Source organism: Plectrocnemia conspersa, unplaced genomic scaffold (genome assembly GCF_051122295.1).
Source record: "Plectrocnemia conspersa isolate PC_06_02 unplaced genomic scaffold, ASM5112229v1 ptg000012l, whole genome shotgun sequence".
NCBI classification, from domain to species: Eukaryota; Metazoa; Arthropoda; class Insecta; order Trichoptera; family Polycentropodidae; genus Plectrocnemia; species Plectrocnemia conspersa.
The window spans coordinates 12,202,071-12,216,739 of NW_028277176.1; the positions used below are offsets into that span (position 1 = coordinate 12,202,071).

A 14,669-nucleotide genomic window follows, 5' to 3' on the forward strand; every position below is an offset into this window, starting at 1 on the left:
TTTTCGAAAAATTTTGTCTGAATTTAAAAATCCTGTTATGGCCATGAAACTAGAATAAATTACCCTAAGATGATTAAAAATATTTTCTTAGGCTAAATAAAAACTGTATTTATTTATAAGATGTTTTTAAAAAAGCACTTGGCGCAGTGGATATAAAAATCAATAATACCATCAGCTATGCTGATGACACAATCATATTTGCAAACAATATAAATATTTAAAAAAAATTTATAGATGCAATTAACCAAATATATGCTTATTGTTAAATACAACAACCACTCAATAGTATTGAAAATCTATAACAATAAAATATAAAAGATTCACCAATACAATCTATAACTTAAAAGAATTAACTGTTTTCTTTAATTGGGTGCCCTTCGATGCAGTAAAGACTTTTAAGTTAAAAATGCTCATTATTCGGTGATACGATATCATAGTGTTTTTTACAGCATGGAACCATATATTAAATCAAGTCACTATTAAAAGGTTAAAAGCATTTAAAATGTGGTGTTATAGACGAATACTAAAAATATCGTGAGTCGATAAAATCATTATCGAGAATGTCCTGATGCGAGATAATTGTTGATAATTAAATAAAAAAGAAAACTTGAATGCTTTCTGCATTTGTTGAGAAGAGAGAAATATGAAATCCTACGTCATATACTATAAGTAGAAGCACAAGTAAGACGAAGTGCGAGAAGAAGACACATCTCGTCTTTGAAAAACTTTAGGAATTGATTTGGATTCTCTATTTCAAAAATTGCAATAAAAAATAGAAACAATGAAGAAGTTGCTTTAATTTACATTAAAAGCTAACTGCTACATTGGAAGTAAATATCTGACATGCTGAAACATGTATGTACATAGACCACAAAAATTGAACAAACTAATATATTTTACTTTTAAATAAATATCAATAGCATTTAATCTGTTGTGAATTCTGACAAAGTTAGAGTATGCATTTCACTATATTTAGCAATATGATAACAAATACAGTAACTTACGTGTCTGTATCTTTATAAGCTTTCAGAATAAATAATATATAAATTGATGCACATCGTTTAAAAAATATAAGGTTTCATGCTGTTATTTGACAGTTTTAGCTACACATTACATATGTGGGTTTAAGACAGCCTTTATCTTTTCGCATACTTGTAAAACATTAAGTAAGTTAAAAACTGCTTTGTTAAGTGATTGATATTGTTTTTCAAACATGTGTTATATAATAACCATTTGAAGCAAAGATATTGTGTGCTTCGTGTGTCACTAAAGACACATCGCCCTGCATTATAGACCCCGCAATAACAATAAAGCCGGGTGAACAACGTATAAAGGTATCAATCCGGTTGAACCGTAGCCAGATAGAGTGGCTTGTAAACCGGGGTTGGCTACCTCTGCTTCTGCGGCAATTTATTATTAGCGCATTGCCAGGCGTTCGTTGTGCAAAGTTGCGCAAAAAGCGCGAATGATCGATACATAGTACCCGCCAACGGCAACAAGTGATCCATCAATGATGAATAATTAACTTTAGCGAAAGAGTTTTTCCTTTTGTTATTTTTTTTAAATTTTAGACAAGGGCGATGTGACGTTGACGAATAACGCTCTTTGTTACCCGGTCTAATCTTTCGAAATGTATTTGTGCGTGAAATGGAATTGATCAAATTATAATAGGAACGTGGGCGTTTTGCAGATTTGCGGTATTGTAATGTATTTTTAGAGGCGAAGATAATTTGAAGATATTTCAATTCATGTAAGTTATTTTTGAAAAAGGTACATATCAAGTGGGACCCTTTGAGTTCCACTCAGACCTGACAATCCGCAATTAGTCACACATTTGCATTCAAATGTTTAGTATGGAGCGAAATAAGAAAAGCCAACCTTTTATTAACGAAGTGTAAACAAAATGAAAACATATAATACATTCAAGTAAATAATTTAATACCTTTCATTATTGCATCTTATAATGATTTTAATTTATAATTCTACATGCTTATTTATGTCGTAAGTAGTAAGTAAAATAATTCCTTGCATTTGTCTAAAAAAAGCGTTTTAACGGGCTGCTAAAAATATTAGGACAGTCCAATAAAATGTATATCATGTACAAACCAAGCTTTAAGTTTTGCCTATTTCAGATTTTTTAATAGTCAATAAAATGTAAAACTAAAAAAAATCAATAAAAATTCTGAAAACTTCTATATATATCTACAAATTAGCAGCAATGTTAGACTTTAATTTAATAATGAACACATGATAGCTTGAACTAAAGCAACGCTATATTTGTTTTCTAAGTATTTGAAATATATTGATTTATAAAATTACAGTATGGCAACGCTGTTGTGTCACTCCAGCAAGTACGAGTGAAAGTTTCAAAACGGCAAGAGTTCTGTGACTAATGTTGGAGGTATGCATGCACTTTCTTAACCACAGAGACGGAGTATGATTTTAGTTTATTAAATTACGAGATGGAAAACCATTTCAAACCTTTTTAATAGGTGTTTTATTTTGTAATTAAATATAAATATAATAACTCACACTTTTAATATCACACCAGTGAGTCCAAACATTAGGTCTAAGATAAAAAAGTAAAGGCACAATACAAATTCTTTAATACATAATCGTATCTGGTTTCTTAAGTTTATATCTCTTTATTCCATAACGTTTCCATACCAAAAAAAAAATTAAACCGAAGCCTCTTCTGGGACTAATGTCGCTTTGTTAGTAGAGACGCATTAGATAAATACTACCACGTGTTATGTTCTACATTATTAAAATGATAATAAAATAATTTTTGTAAACTTAAACTAATTAAAATAAAGTAAAAGTATGACACTTGTATTATACAAGTGATATATTACATAAACTCTGGCAACTAATTAAAGAAAATGAATTTATAATAAATGATCAAGTAAAACTTTTATCCATCACCATTTTAGTCACAAAACTTGCCTGATCCTACCGTTGAACATTTTTTTTTGTAATAAATTCATCACTTAAAATTTGACCTTTAATTTAACGACTTTACCGAAAAGAGATTTGCCCGAATTATCATGTTCGCTTTAAAAAAAGATATTTAGTTGATTTCCATAATTTTTTTACATTACAAAAAGGTATACATGTATAAACAATATACGTGTATATAATAAATAAAGCGAAATATTTCAATTGCCGTATTGAATTCATTAAATAAATCGCATCCTTTCTGATTAATCACTCTCAAAAACGATTCTTTAGGAAATATCCGAAAAAAAGTAAAATAGCAATTTGATTAACGACTTTAAAATAATTACGTTAAATAATTTATTATAATATGTCTGCATCTCATAGTTAAAAGATTTGTTTAATCGGAATGCAAATAGTTTTTTCTATTTACTTCGATTCAAATCCTATCTAAATTTTAATATTTCAGATTTTTATTCTTTAGCGCATTTCGTATAATATAATATAACAAACATATTTTAAAAAGGTTCTATGTATAAACTGGTAATCTCATTATTCGAACAAATGTGTATTTTTGTTGTTTACGAATTGATTCATAAAAATATATAGTCGTTAAGTTCTATTCAGTTATATTTTTGTGTATTTTATTTTAAATCAGATGTAATATTTACTTTGTATAAATATTATATTTATTGTAATACATGGTATATATATATATATATATATATATATATATATATATATATAAAGCGCTTATAATTTTATAGAATTCACAAGGACTAAATCAGATTAATATATTTATACACGTCACGCCCTTCAAAAGCTCATTAAATATAGTACATAAAAATGTAAATCAGGAACTGTGATAAGATTATTGACATTGACATATAAGTGTTAGCTGGTCAAATATCATCACAAAAGAGTAACGAAAAAGGATCAAAAGGTTGTAAATCTTTATATAGGCGTGGTTTTCAGGAAAAAATAAAGATGAAATTCTTAGAATTAATGATACACGAATTATTGAATATACGTATATTATATATATATTCGGTAATTACGTCGTACATACAAATCTAGTCTATTGGATTTATTTGAGAACTAATTTTTAAAAATGACAATTTTTATACAAAATCAGTTTTAGATAATCCTGTAATCATCAGACATAATCTATCATTTTGGGGTAGATACAATAACTCCGTGGCCACCAAATAATGTTGTGTGACTAGTCTACATCATAAAGCACAAAATATATTTTCACTAATCGATTTTTAATTTGATTTTCTCCTGATCCAATTCAACTAGATACGAGAGGTCTGAACAAAAGAACCGAGCGTTCACACCACGACGGCGACGGCATAATTCTACGATTTTTAAAATTAGACGAAACAAATTAAAACTTGATACCAAACAACTTGATTCAGAGAGCGCGGAAACTAATACTAAAAAATAAAAAAACGTAAAAATTCACGTAAAAATACAAAAAATGCAGCCGCCGTTGTAGTGGGAACGTTCGGCTATGATACAAATTTAATGCATTACCATTTGCGTAAGGGTAGGTTTGACCTTTTATTTTTATTCTTACACCAAATTTTGCAATTGTTTGCAAATAGACTGGTAGTATTTCAAAAACGTGGTCCACAGAATATTGTTTTAAAACTTTATGCTGATGTTTTGTTATTATATATATAATATTTGTTTATGTTTGAATAATATTTATAAGTGTGATGACCAGCCTGAATTATGAATAGATCAACATAATTAAATTGTATAAGATACAACAGAAATATTTGCCATCAAGAAAGTGAATAAATGTGTATTAGTACGTGTTTAAAAGCAACAACATTTTAGCTAAACGCCAGGAACAAAATTCTAGCGATATGATGCTAAAATTGATATTTCGGCGCAATCGCTAAAATAAGTTTTTATTGCTAGCTTGAAACAATTTAAAAATAATATTAAATGATTTAAGATAACAGACCGTATCAAAACGTTTGAGTCAAACCCAAAAATTGCATGCTTTATTTAAATATTCAAGCATATTATACTTGCTAGAACTCAGAATTATTATTATCTCTAGACAATAAATTTTGTACATTTCTTTTATTTTTAGACAATAAATTAGCTGTAACGCCGCGGCATAAACTACTTAAATATCACTTATTGCTTATCAGCACTGAGCTTCCTAGCAAAGAAGCACACGGAAATCGACACAGATGTCTCAGTGTAAGTCTAGACTGCAACCGACACCAAAAAAATCAAACAAAATAACATTTTCACGTTGACCAACAGATTTAGTACAACTAAGGCATCACCTTTAGTTGTTAAGTAAACTCAACTTAGATACGAATTTAAAATAAGCGATTGAGTCAAAATATTTCAGTCCGAGCAAGCCCGTACGGTGAGATTTTTTCCTTTTCACTCGCTCACGTGTTAAGTGACGAGAGTGAGTAAGAGATAACAGCGTGTGGCCGCACGCGGTTATCTCTCACTCACTCTTATTATTTATTACGTGAGCGAGCGAAAGGCAAAAGATTTTTAAGGTGTAAAAGATGAATTTAAAACAACAAATTTTAAAGAAATATATGAAAAAACGGTTTGGCTGAATTAGAAAATATATCTATTGTACCTAACATAGCAGAGGATTGAAATAAACAAGATTTGTAAAAAGATGAAACACGATATCATAAATACATAATAATAATAACCGGTACTTTTCTGTAATCCGGACATATTTATTAAACAATATTATTTTTTGTTCGATTGTGATTTTTTATATAAAATCTCATAATGTATAATATACGTTTTTGTTGTGATCAAAAGTAAAACGTTGTTTTGCTACATGAATACGTGTTTAAATTACAGATTAGATGCAAACAAGCAGCAGCGAGTAAGCGTTTGTGAGGACACTATTATTTAAAAAATGACTTCGGATACAGTACATAATATCTAAAAAAAAAATTGACTTAAATCACCACATTGATAAAATATATTTTTTTTTCTTGAAATTGACTAACCTATTACAAATGGACGTTATTCTCTATTTAATAATAAAATATATGGAAATACTTTTCAAACACTCTATAAACAAATATGGTTACATAATCTACGTTATACAAACGCGCGCTTTAAACGCGAATTTATGCTTAGTGAAAAAATATATATTACGCATTTCGTACAAAAATTATTTTGTCATCATATCCCGGCGAATTGGATATGGTCCAACAAAAATCGCATGTAAATATATGTATATAAAAATATGTTTACAAAGCCGGCGAACGACTGAGATCGTCCATGCATGCATGAATATATGTATGTATCCGGTATACCACAAATCTTTTTATCCGGTCAACGCCTTTGTGCGATTTCTGGGGTTTCTTCTATCCCTCATGATACCCTTCAAGTATTCCCGGGGGGATTTCTTCGAATTTTTTCGCGATAGCATTTTCGATATACTATGTGTGTGTAGCCTTGGAGTTTTCACGCGGTTTTAGCGCCTTATCGAACGTATGTCATATTTTTTCACATAATGGAATTTATGTAGGCGGTCTTCTTTTTAATTAAGCAAAGGGTTGTACGGAGTGACACTGAAATGGGAATGCGAGGGCGGTTTCCGAAAGATACGGGTAGGCGAGTGGCTTTTAAGCGATGTCAATGTATCACGAAGGGTTGACAAGTTGAATAAGTTAGTGTTTGATGCGGCATCGCTTCATTGAACACCTTGTTCAATTTTGTGTGGGTTCAGTAATTGGGTATAATATAAATTGAAAAGATATTGTCAAAATACGTAGCAAAATATTGAGAAGCAATTTTATCGATGGCAATAAATTTGAGGACAAACGACTCAATAATGCTTTTTTCTTCTGTCATTCTAATACAAATTCGAAGAATAGCAATTAATCATAAAAATGTGGCATTAAAGGTTAAATTTGTTTGTGAGGCAAATGCGTTTTTAACTATTTCAACATACCAATTTATTTCTGTATAAGTCTGACGCGATTAATTGTAAAAAAATAATAATTATCTTTCTTGTAAAATATTTTTAGACTTTCTTTTATGTGCCAAGCCTGTCTAAGCAAACCTTATTGATGCAAGATCTTAAAGAAAATTTTGGTCTTCTTTTTGCTTATTTTAGTTTTTTACACCAGCTGCTCTCTTGTGTATTTAGAAACCGACTCTTTGTGCCACAGAGATCGCAGGGTATATTTCTTTTCAAGGGACACTGTCTTAGCAAATTTTGTTATATAAATGAAAGGACAACGTAAATTTTATAACGAATTTTAAAACATGCCGTTGAGAATATTTACATAAAGGATCAAAAACTTATGAAATAATCTATAAAACTAGATATTTATAACAGAAACATTTATTACAGTTTTAAAAAAGCATCCAACGCAAAAAATGAAAACTTGCACGATTCGCCAACAGCAAAAGAATTCGGTCAAACCAAGAAAAAAATTAACAAAATATGATTTTATTGTCAGGAACTATAGACAAGCAAAATACTTATTGTTATTAGAGTATTCTAAAAAATCCTAGATATTTAAGGGAGTAAGGGTCGTATCCGTATTTATAACCTACTGCTTCTTTACTAGAAGCATTGGGATAAATTCATTGAAATCGAAATGAATGAAATACTTGTTTCTATTACGAGAATGTTTGATCACTTTTATACAGCACTACCATTCAGAAACCAGGACATTTTTATATGTATTGTATAGCACCATGCGCCCTCATAAACTACAGCCGCTCCCAGAGAGCCTGTGCACTCCCAAAGATGCCGCGCCACCACCAAGCTAATCCTAAGACTGTTTATGAACCTTTTTAGTAGCTCGCTTTTAGCTTTGCCCTTACTTTTCAAACGAAATACGAGAGGTGTAACCTCCCTCATATGATTCTTTACACTGGAACCTAGGTACCTAATATTTAATTTCTCACGCGAAGAGAACCAATAATTCCACTTTTTTGTGCATATCGCACGACAGTAATAGACGAAAAGTTCACGTTGATGTAAACTTGTTTAAATTTAAGTCGATTTAATGTAAAACTGTTTTCAAAAAAACCTTAAAAATAATTAAATTTCAATTAAAAAAGTTTATTATTTAATACTTTTATAAAATAACGCAAAATACGTGTTCAAGATTTTACCCAGAGCTCTTTTATTTCTAATGTTTTATCACTTTCCTACAGCACTACCAATTAGAAACCAGAATATTTGCTTTTTAAATGTATTGTATAGCACCATGCGCTCTCAGAAACTGCAACCGCTCCCAGAGAGCCTGTGCCCTTCCAAAGCCGCGCCGCCACAAATCTGACCCTAAAACCTCAAACGCTCAAACAAATAGATCCACACCTAGATCCCATAAGCCCGTCAATTTTTTTGTTATTTTCATGTATACAAAACAAATTAATTCATTAATATTATTATATAGCTAACATGGTATTTTTGCAAAGCTTTAGAAAAAATAAGGAATTGATCAGAATAAATTATTTAGATAGTTAATTATTTACGGCATAATGTAAAAGTTAAATATTCAACTGAATCAAAAATTTACGATATTATAATAGACTCATGACATCTGTAAATGTATCACAAATTAAACAATTTATGCAATACTCTTGACTTTAAAACACGGTTCTATTATTTCAATCAGATATATACTATAAAACAAAAAAACGCGTACCCATCTGGCAACTGTGGTATTTTTATCTTTCAATTTTAAACTTTTCAGTTGAAAGTTACAAATTAAGCTGAACAACGTCTTACTGAAGACCGATCACGTGTTACTGTAATACGCGAAGACATGATACTAAAAATATTGTAAAGATGAATAAGAATTAATTTAATTAATAAAAAATGAGTTTAAATTTATCCCGGGTAAAGCCTATAAAGCTATTAATGATATCAAGTGAAGTATTTAAAAGTTGTACCGCTTTCTCGAATCACATTTTTAGATAAAAAATAATTCTTAATTTTTTTCTACCTCATAATCCCATATTTATTATAGAATTTTCAGAATATGTATTATATATAGAAAATATACTAACAAAAAGGTTTTCTGAAAACAATTACACAATAGTGTAACAAGATCTATTCAATTAAAAAATATATCTAAAGTTATGTAATGAAAAACAAACCAAATCTTGTAATATAAGAACAAATAACCTAAAATATAGTCACGGAATATTATTGTATATTACTTGAGGAGTATTATTTTAAATAAACAGCTGTAAATATTTTTTTTATAATAAAAAATACTGCAAAATTTATATATTTTTAATATATTATTTCCTAGTATTTAAACTTTTTTTTTAATAAATTATAGTAGGCATTTCAATAAAAAAAAAATATTTAAATGGTAAGATATAAAAAAACTGTTAAAATATAGTGTATATCAACAATATGTATTTGACAATATGTATCAACAATATGTATTTCAGTTGTGGTTTATTTTACAAAATTATTTTATTTTAGCATTACAAAAATGATAAATATAAATTAATCATTTTTGTAATGCTACAATACAATAATTTTGTAAATAATATATTTACACATAAAAATGGCTACAAAGCCTTAAATTGTTGTTAACCATAACACTTTTTCGCGAGAAATAAATTAACAGTACGTATCTGAGCACCTAAAAGCCTTTAGACACACAAATTAAATGGATATATTATACAAAGTTGGTTTAATTCATTAATATTATGCTACACAAACGACGTAATGTGTAATAATATTTGTTTAGCATGTTTGCTATGTATTAATTCCAAAGATACGCAAGAACACTTTTTATACGCGTTCAAGCATTTTCCGGCATACATTTGGATTATATGACATATTTCATCGAGGCCCTTAATTTAAATATACATTTTTAGTTCTTAAAGCTATGTACATACACAACAAAGTTTTTTATGAGATAAAAAAGATAAAAACTATTACATACCAGTGTTGAAGTATTGTTGAAAATCGAATACAACTCAAGGCGAAACCGGAGAGTATCTGTGAAAAGAATAAAGCGTATTTTAGTATTTTTTTCTGCTGTGTCTGAAAAAATATATATCATTGTGCAAAGTGAAAGATAAATATCTGCTTTCAATTGGCATTTTATATTCAGTGTTTTTATTTGCTTTACTTGAAATAGAGAAGCACTTAGCGCACGTAACAATGTCTTCGAAATAAAGTCAGCTCTTGTGGTATTGACACTTTGTTTGAGTGCGTTGCTATAGCATTGTTATCGTTAAAAAAATAACATATGAATATTAAAAAAATGAATAATGTGGCTTTGAATTTTTATTATTTTATTTTACATATTTACATAAAAATAGTTCTAAATAATTAAGCCGAATAATAATATGTAATAACATTGGCGCCACAATCAAATGTGGTTCTTAACCGCTTCGTGTGGCTAAAACTAAATTATATTGAATATACAGTAATGATCAATTGAATACCGCAATTTTTCACAGTTACAATATAAATTTAGCTTGTTTTTGAATTAACAATTTAATGATTTTTTATTTATTTTGCTTTAAATGCAATGTTATTATTAAAAACCATTTCTAACTGTAGCAAAATGTCTAATGTTTACTTCTACATTTTAGTTTTTTTTATTATTTTTTATGTATTATATTCTAATGAAACACATTAATCTAGTACTTACACAATTTGATATTTTCTATAATATATAATTTATATATGTATACGTATTTTTTTTAAATTGTACAATTTTTTATCGTGATTGCTACTCAACACGCTGGGACGCTTTAATAAATTATAATAGCTTATATATAATTAAAATGCGTCATAAAATAATAAATAATCATGTATGATATACAATCTGTAGTTAAACTTTTAATTAAGAATATTCTTGTAAATAAGATATGCAAACAATATATTGCATTTTATGTGTTTCCTACATTCTTAAATTTACATAGCTTTACTAGTGTTTGTAACAAGCTTATGTAATACTGTAAAACTAGCACCCAACCTCCCCCTAGTAGTCGGACGTTAAAATATGAAGCACTTGTTCTCATTAAAGTGCGGTTTTTAACACCATATATTTCAGTATTTTTTTGGGCTAGGTAAAAAAGTGTTACGCTACACTTATTGCGTGATTTATCATTGCGAATTTAAACACCTTGCTACTGAATGACACGTGCGATCGTTAGCATAATTTGTCATGCTTCCCGTACAAGTGTCGCAATGTGTCACAATGATATGTTGTTTAATGTTTGTGTAGGCACATACACATGCCTAGTTCGTGTGACACGATAATGGGGTGTCGTTTCCGAATGTGACTGTGTTACCGTCTCTTGAGCTTGAAAATTGTTAAACCGATGCAAAAAATGAACATTTTAACTTTTCTATAATGTATTGCAGAGGCGACAAAATGTCAACCGCAAAGACATTTTGTAAAGATGCTGTAGTAAGACTGTCTAATAAGTTTAAAAGCTTGAAATAAAATATGAAATTCTGCGCACTAATATTTATTTAGAATTCAATGTATTATATATTGCAGCCAAATACTTAACGAAAAGCTCGTAAGAGTTTATTTTATAAATTACCACATATATAGAAAAATCAGGCGGTATAGTTTAAATGATGTTGGAAGTTAAAGAGTCTTTGCTGGCGTGTCGAGTTATATTATTGTCAGCTGTGATTTCGCGGAACAGCTGGGATATTTTGTGATGTGATGCTCTTTGAACAATCCGTTGGCATAATTAATACTACGTATATTTTTTTAAATAAAAATAACTCATCAGTAAAATATTAAAAATAAGGGAGACTTTTTAAAAACGGTATTTACTTTAGGAAGAGAAAAGATGTTACTGTTAATGATATCACAGAAAAAATAATATATAAATTTATCCTATTATTATGTATATTAATTAGTAATTAATGTCTTAAATATTATTTTTCTTAATAATACTTGTATCATACAAGTCCGTAATATTGCTAAGTAATTAAGAAAATTATATATAATTATCTATTTCAAACAACAAAATATTTTAAATTAAAAAAATGTTTAAAGATCTTTACATACATACAAACTTAATATATTGCTTTATAATTAAGATGCAGTTTTGACTTAGGCCATAACTTGATTGTGAAAAAATATAAAAAAGAGTAATGGATATAAATACATTATTTACCATATCAGGCATTTTGTAAAAATAAATTCGCCATACTCATTATAAAATTTAATAATATAAATGAATTAGCTAATACATATTTATCTTGATATTATGTTTGTATTAATAAACATGTCTTAACGTTTTTGTCTTTATATCATTTGTATGCAATTTATAGAGTATTGACAATATGCGAAATGCTACACGATATGACAATAATGTATTAATATAAAATAATGAACTCCATGGGGCAACGCGCGACAAGCGCGATATAAACTAGTTACACACATTTGCTGGTTGATGACTTGCTATATGTAAGCTTCGTATACTATTTGTAAAACTACAAGTCTGTTTTGTTTTTACTTAAAACTACACACATACAAAGGTGACTGGACTTTACATGAGAAGGATGGCTGGTGCATGTCGTATCCGATTATACAAGCCGGTTAACAAAGTCTTATGGCGAAGTGGTGTTAATGCAAGTGATGTGCTGAAAAACTTGAAAAGCTCGACGGTGTTGAAAGAACAAGGTGCGCCCATTAAAGAGGCGATATGCTTAAATCCTGACACATCGCCTTGCTTCACTCGGCTAGCTTTTAGTTATTCTTTTGTGCTCTCGAGAGTATAGTGTTGATAGTGTATTGTGTTTGTTTGATTAAATATTCACGTTGCCTTAAATATTTTGCAAGGTTGTTTGAGCTGGGTGGTATTAAAAATGCACTACGTACAAGAGAGACTTTCTTAAAACGAGTTTTGTTGTAATTATTATTTTTGTTTAGTAAAAGTTTAATAGAATATATAGATGGATATAATATACTGATGAGTGTTAGGTAACATTAATGTTACAAAAACACAATGTTACTTTTATAATAAATTAAGAATATGCTAATGATATATGATATATATGAAATGTATGATACCATAACAAATGTTTACATATACATTTTTTTAATGACACCAGTAATATTGTATAACGATTACACATATAATCAAAGTCTTACAATTATTATTAAATATGCTGTAAAAATATTTTACATAGAATATTTAATCAAGTCCAAAAATAAAACCTTCCACAGTGTACATGAAAAGTAATGTTACGCTAAAAAAGCCATAACACCTTTGTAGAGGTATTATATTTTACTTGGAAAATCTAAAGAAAAACTATCCATAATCATTTTAGTTGCTTCCAAAGCACATTCGCTCAGACCTTTTCAACATTTGCATTAAGAGGGAAACTCGTAAGCGTCGTATTAGCGTCGGTTGTCGGCGGGCGGCTTAAGTGAAACAAGGATGTGGCTAATCCGCCCGAAACCTTTTTTCGACGCCTCTAATGGCATTTGGAAGGCCTGTTTAGGATTTTTCTTTTTTTCCTTTGGGTGCTTCGTTCGGCACGTGATCCTTGCAAAATCACCGCGAGCTGATTGCTCCGGCCCGGACAATTCTATTACCGCGTCGTCAAACTGTTCGCGCGATATATAGGATAGCGCTTAACACATTTTTACGCTATCGACGCTTGAAAATAATTTGAATATAAATTGGAATTCGTTTAGGTGATATGACGATATAAAATCGATTTCAAAATCAAAAAATATGCCATAACTTAAAGCCATATGAAGGTGTGTCACGTTTTCAAAATTCTGTCAATGCTAAAACAAAGTATCATTAATATAGTTCCATACTTGGATTTTTGGGTTTAAACATATTTTCACAATGTCAGTAATAGATAAAAATACATTACATAATATTTTCTGCAGAATATTGTAAAACTAAAATATTTTCAAATAAAGGCACGTTACAATTGTGACGGATGCAATTCTGATTATGAGAGTAATAGCGTAGTTTAATTGTTAATACGTCAATTATTGATTTATTAAAAGTTAAAATTTATTTTTGCGCTTTTTAATAAATTATTCTGTTGCTGTTGTAGTGTGAACGCTTGGTAGTATTCTATTGTTATGACAATGAAAACAAATAACAAAACGATCAAGGGAAAAATATATTATGATTTGTGTTGCAGTTGGACCACCCAAAATTACTTACTTATACATCTTCAAAATAATTTATTTGGCCTACCAAAATAATAAAAAAAATTTGACGCAATTCAACCTCTGATTTCGAATGGAAAAAAGCGTTTCCTTGTTAAAATTATATATGTACATATTTTCAACTGTGTTCTAAGCTAATCCATTAGAGTGGATTTAAACTATTTATGTGACACTTCCACATAAACATAATTCCAACTCCACACTAAACCACTTTTACAACCCATATTTGACTGTATGTACGACACACTTTAGATTATATAATCAATAGATAATTTTAATGTATGAATATATCAGTCTTGGCATTGTCAAGCTCATCCCAATCTTTTCGTATATCTTTTTATCTGAAAATCACGACCTATGTACACATTTTCAACCTTTAAATTCATTAAATTCATGAAGTTTTTTAAATGAAAAATTTATTTGGCCACACAAAATCACTTGCTGTGCCACGCAGTCATCTAAGTAAAAGTGATTCATTAGGTCTGGTGCTTACAATCTATTCCAAAAACCATCGATACTAGCAAATTCCTGATTTTACTTGGCAAGGAGCGGTCTTTT

The 14,669-nt window shown here is 29.2% G+C and overlaps 1 protein-coding gene across 3 annotated transcripts in view; it reads right to left on the minus strand.

The window, feature by feature from the left end:
- Positions 1 to 14,669, minus strand: part of LOC148228231 (uncharacterized) — a 202,312-nt gene that overhangs the window by 140,678 nt on the left and 46,965 nt on the right. For all 3 annotated transcript variants that reach the window (XM_088199557.1, XM_088199558.1, XM_088199559.1), the window contains exon 2: positions 9,879 to 9,934. The gene's annotated coding sequence lies outside the window, so the exon portion shown is untranslated. The remainder of the gene's footprint in view (positions 1 to 9,878; positions 9,935 to 14,669) is intronic.